Genomic DNA, 5723 nt, shown 5'->3' with positions numbered 1-5723 from the left:
TGGGGCGGGGCGGCCCCCTCTCCGCGTCCAGTCGCAACTCTTCCCGAGCATTAGAGACACACGGGCAGGACAAGGGCCTATCGCCAAAGGCGCGCAGATTATCACGCGTATTTGCAGGACAGTCGAAAAAAAAGAAAATGCAAAAGTTGAAAAAAAATAAATAATAATAATCACGTGTATCGAATGTTTAGAGCGGAGCGGACACAGCAGCGGGGTTGTCTACTTCCTTCGCCCGTAGGGTATACCATGGCCTCTGCGGATTCACCGAACGCAACACTGTAGTGTCCGACCTGAAACACCCGGTACTTATCGAGAATTCGACTGAAAGCATGTCGATAATGCGTCAGTATAGCATCAGACATGAGCCCTCTGTGAGACTTAAGGTCACTTATAAGTGACAACATATAGGGATTCTTATTGAAATGCAAATGTTGAACGTATATTTACAATGCCATTAAAAGTTCCAGCACCTTTAACATGCGAGAGTGACTGCACTTCTGTGAACTCATCTCCTTTTTAATTAAGACAAAAGGGAAGCCGCACTACAGGTTCGGCTGGAAGAGCCCACTGGGTCAGCCGACTGGGGCACTATGAGGCGACCCAATCAGTAAACAGCAAGGCGACAGCAGGCCGGGCGGGCCGGGCCGGGCTGAGCCAGAGGGAGTGACGGCGGTAAACAAACCTTGCCCCGCTGCCACACCGACCGCCAGGCTCGGCCAGGCCACAAGGCGCAAGGCGGCGCAAGGCGCGCTCGCCAGACGGCGGCCACAAGGACGTCCTTCCTCCTTCCTCTCCCGCTGCTGCCTTCCTTGCTCGCTTGCTTCCCAATCACTTACACGACACACACGTGAGCGAAACCCCTCTGATCCACCTCTCCGTCCTGACGACTTTGCGAACATTTTCTCACAGTGACAATTATATGAATCTGCGCGGGAATTTCAAACCCACGCAACCTTGGGTGCGAAGGTTTTTTTTTTCCCTCGTTAGTGCGGTGGTTGCAACTAGCCGGGTAGCTCGGGCTGGCGACACCACCAGAGCCGAGAGCCAGCCCCTGCCAGCGGCGCCAGCCATTCCCTCCCCGCTGAAACCCATTCCGCCATTTTCACAGCAAAACGAGGACACTCGAGGGGGGCGGTCATTGTGCAGTAGACGAGCAGCGGCAGCGGCGGCGGGTAGGCCGACTGGGACGGGCGAACAGGGAGACCGAGATTGGGGAGGAGGAGGAGAGGAGGAGGAAGGAAGGGGGAAGTGACAGGGGAGGTGACGAATGCAATAGACCGTCTGCAGCGGAAACAACGAGCAGCAGCGGCGGCAGCGGCTGTCCCCCCGTCCCGTCCCGCCGCCCACTCTCACTGCGATACCGACAACCCTCCTCGGCGCCACGCCAACCCCCCGGCCGCCCCCGGCACAGGACCGGCAGCGTCACACCTGCCCCAAGGCTCCCAAGGTGGTGCAGACCGCCGCCCCCATCCCATACTATGCGCCGCCGGTGTCTCACAAAGCGCCGTCACCTGTCACCCGCCAAGCGACCCACAGAGGGTTTTTTGTTGTTGTTGTCCGTCCGTCAAACCGAGAGAAGAAGAGGGGCGCGCGGCATAATGTGTTCAGTCAAAGGTGGCCAAAAGAAAGAGATGGGACGAGAGAGCGAGAAACGAAAACGCTGACGCTGCTGAAGAAAAATTGAGAAGAGTCTACTATCCCCGTTCAGATCTACTTGGCGGCACGACACGACCTACCCCAGCACGAAGACTCACTATCCCCTCACCAGGACACGAACTCTTTCATAACCACAACATCATCATCATAACACAGTACTTTTTATCGTTTCCATTATTTCTTAAAATGATTTTACGTGTTTTACGCAAAATGAGGTCGAGGCTGCGGATCTTTGGTTACCGCACTACTCCCGGCCGAAAACTCCCAAAAGCTCGTTATTTTCGTTGTGTGCGTGTCGCCTTTTCGCCAGAGTTTCCACACAACAGTTTGAAACCGGAGAGGGGTGTTTGTCGGTCCTGATCGCCCACACCGAGGCCCTGACACAGCAACGCTCTGGGCCGGTGTGCTGACGCTAACGCACAACGAACGTTCACCCCCTGCATGCCGGCGCGACAGATGCGACAAACAAAGCAATAGTTCACGCGTCAGCGGCGTCCAGGGAGTCATCCGCGCACTTCACAACCGTAAACTATCATGTACATTTGCCCTAACTGCGCGGCAATACCACCGGAGTAGATGTTCTCACTCAAATTATCAAACGTTGTAGTGGTTTCCTTGATCAGTTTAATGATCACCGTGATCACACTTTTTATATCAAAACAAAAAGCAGCATGCTTATAACGCACAAAAATTTCAAAATTTTCAAAAATTGAATAAGGTTTTTTTTTTAAATTATTTATTCGTTACTTGATTTGTTGATAAACGGGCTGGGGAGTCGGTGATAATTCGATCGAATGCGTATTTTGTTTCTCGGGTACGCAGTGGTAGGTACACAATACAATGACCGGCAGCTGCCTCACCTGGGCGACGGGGTGGCGGTGCGCCGAAGGTAATCCATTGCGAAGTGATGAGGTACTGGCACAGACACAGACACACACAAGCACACAACTGGGCTTTCACTAACACCTCACTTCACCCTCCCCCACGACGAGGGGCCGAGTCCCCCCCGCGGGTCACCCCACCAACCAGCGTCGCAGGGGCGTCAGTAACGTTGCACCACATACGTCACACCACGGTTAAAACAATTTCCACACAAAATATAGGATGGCTCAGTGGAAGCGGAGCTTACAACAACTTTGCACACACAAAACACTGCACTGCACATGTAGCACTTGGTGCACGTCGTGGTCGCTCGGAACGCGAGCGCGAGCACGGCGATTGGGACGCGGGGCGGGCGGTGCGGGCCGGTGGCACACCTCGACGAGAGCCGCGCATGCACGAACTGACAGTCCAGCCGCACCGCCATGTGGGCGCCCGGAGTGGCGGGGCGGGCGGGGTGGGGCGGGGCGGCCCCCTCTCCGCGTCCAGTCGCAACTCTTCCCGAGCATTAGAGACACACGGGCAGGACAAGGGCCTATCGCCAAAGGCGCGCAGATTATCACGCGTATTTGCAGGACAGTCGAAAAAAAAGAAAATGCAAAAGTTGAAAAAAAATAAATAATAATAATCACGTGTATCGAATGTTTAGAGCGGAGCGGACACAGCAGCGGGGTTGTCTACTTCCTTCGCCCGTAGGGTATACCATGGCCTCTGCGGATTCACCGAACGCAACACTGTAGTGTCCGACCTGAAACACCCGGTACTTATCGAGAATTCGACTGAAAGCATGTCGATAATGCGTCAGTATAGCATCAGACATGAGCCCTCTGTGAGACTTAAGGTCACTTATAAGTGACAACATATAGGGATTCTTATTGAAATGCAAATGTTGAACGTATATTTACAATGCCATTAAAAGTTCCAGCACCTTTAACATGCGAGAGTGACTGCACTTCTGTGAACTCATCTCCTTTTTAATTAAGACAAAAGGGAAGCCGCACTACAGGTTCGGCTGGAAGAGCCCACTGGGTCAGCCGACTGGGGCACTATGAGGCGACCCAATCAGTAAACAGCAAGGCGACAGCAGGCCGGGCGGGCCGGGCCGGGCTGAGCCAGAGGGAGTGACGGCGGTAAACAAACCTTGCCCCGCTGCCACACCGACCGCCAGGCTCGGCCAGGCCACAAGGCGCAAGGCGGCGCAAGGCGCGCTCGCCAGACGGCGGGCACAAGGACGTCCTTCCTCCTTCCTCTCCCGCTGCTGCCTTCCTTGCTCGCTTGCTTCCCAATCACTTACACGACACACACGTGAGCCTCGCCTGCCTTGCTGCAGCAGCGCCACCGCCGCAGCGGCCGTAGCAGCAGCATCATCAGCAGCCGCAGCGGCGGCAGTAGACCCCCCAGGCAATTCGGGTCAGGCAGGCGCCACGCCACGCCACGCCCGAAGCGCCAGCGTGTAGCCAATCAGCTGATTTATTGGATCGCTCGGAAGGGCAGTGATCACGGACACGGACAAGGCGGCGGGGGGCGGCCACCGAGAGTGGTACTGCAAATAACGACAACATCCGCGGTGGCGGCGCCTCTCCATCGCCCCTGCGGATGGTCGAGCGGTCCTCCACCCTCACGGTGCGCGCGCAGCAAGGCGCCGTGCTCGTAATTTAAGAGGGCCGGCGATTGCACACGAAACCCGCAAGAAGGGGCGGCGCCGCGGCGGGCCGAACTACTTAGGCCCCTCTGCGCTTTGTCAAGTGGACTTAACAGCCCGGCCGCCGGGCCCTAGGAGTGCGGCCCCAAACACGCCCCCCCCCCCTGCGCCAATGGGAGGGATAGGTAGGTGTGTGTGTGTGTGTGTTATTTTCGTCAGCACCAAATGATTTGTGGAGCCTTCGCCTCTCGCCGCCAAAACACTCAGCCTGTCCCATGTGCGCCATATGGTCAGAGCCGCCCCGCCTGCCCATGGAGCCTTTGGTACGGGTACCGGTACCGTTCTGCTGACCGGCCCCGCCGCGGCCCCGCCCCGCCCATGGCCCGGCCAGCGCGCGCGAGCTTGTTGCCTCACGATAAATTGCGCTAATTTCCGAACGTCACGTCCACGGGCAGCCACGAGTGCGTAACGCACTGTTCAAAACTAAAGCGACAGTGCGACAGTTGACAGCAGAGGAAAAACATGTTCAATTCACAGTTAGAATTATTGTACAGAAGCACAGTTCACGTTCACGCACTTAACGATTTATAATGGGTAAATATGACTTTAAATTAATATTTTTTCCCCATGGCAGAATGACGTAACATTTTTATGTAAAGGTCTGCACATCCTCTATGTCATCAGAATTTTGCTTTGTTGCTGATCTATTGGAGAAAATGCTCTGAAAAAGGGAAAGGCACTCATGCAGACAAAAGGCACACAAAATTTTCCCTCCACCATGACCCGATTTGTGCACAAAATCCAAGACTCACACATGGGTGCGCACAGCGTACAGCGGGGACCAGAACGAGAAGGAAGCGAGCAACCGCCTCACCTGTAAAATGAAAAAAAAAGCGACGTCAAATAATGTAGGTAATCCTTCCACCAGGAAAATGAACAGCACAGAAGAATTATTACTAGGCATGCAAGCGCGAAAACGCACGTCCTCGTATCACTGAAGCCCCTGCCGGAGTCCCGATGCAGACCCGCCGGACGTCAATGTGTGTGTGTTGCCTACCCCGACCTCGTCAGGCGCTTATCGCTAACAGTCCCGCAGGATCCCAAATTTCTACATTCGTGTTTTTACATAAGTGGCGTGTCGAAAACGCCTGTTTTCAAAACATTGCGTGTTTTCTGAACAACAACACTTAAACGGTGACCTCTCTCTGAAACTGAAGCACCACCACCACTCTTCCCATAAGGAACCGTCACGACGAAAGCAGCCTCTTGCCTTGCGGCTTTATAGACAACATTAACATTGCGAAACGCAACACGAAAAAAAACATAGCACAACAACACGACATGGAATAACGTCCGCGAACAAGACGAGAGGCGACAAAGAGTGTGACTCCACACTTCTGCTAACACGTTACTGATTGCTCCATTCAATCGGCGCGAGAGAAGAGAGGAGCGCACGTGATGACCGGGCCCGGGCGGGGCGGGGGGGCTGAGGCCAAGGCAAGGGTCAGAAACAATACCGAGGGACTTCTGACACACATCCCCCCCC

General features: G+C 54.9%; 1 protein-coding gene across 5 annotated transcripts in view; it reads right to left on the bottom strand.

The window, feature by feature from the left end:
* The window catches only part of LOC113207392 (formin-J), a 66005-nt gene that overhangs the window by 33616 nt on the left and 26666 nt on the right, over positions 1 to 5723 (bottom strand). The window contains exon 3 of one of the 5 annotated variants that reach the window (XM_052264575.1): positions 4990 to 5051. The exons of 3 other annotated variants lie outside the window; for them this stretch is intronic. The gene's annotated coding sequence lies outside the window, so the exon portion shown is untranslated. Of the gene's footprint in view, positions 1 to 2516; positions 2928 to 4989; positions 5052 to 5723 lie in introns of those variants that run through there. One more of the 5 variants, XM_052264576.1, reaches the window with a different exon arrangement.

This window comes from Frankliniella occidentalis, unplaced genomic scaffold, assembly GCF_000697945.3.
Source record: "Frankliniella occidentalis isolate FOCC.00 unplaced genomic scaffold, Focc_3.1 Scaffold20, whole genome shotgun sequence".
Classification (NCBI taxonomy): domain Eukaryota; kingdom Metazoa; phylum Arthropoda; class Insecta; order Thysanoptera; family Thripidae; genus Frankliniella; species Frankliniella occidentalis.
The sequence above is the reverse complement of the archived record's forward strand: the minus strand, read 5'-3'. Positions and strand labels throughout refer to the sequence as shown.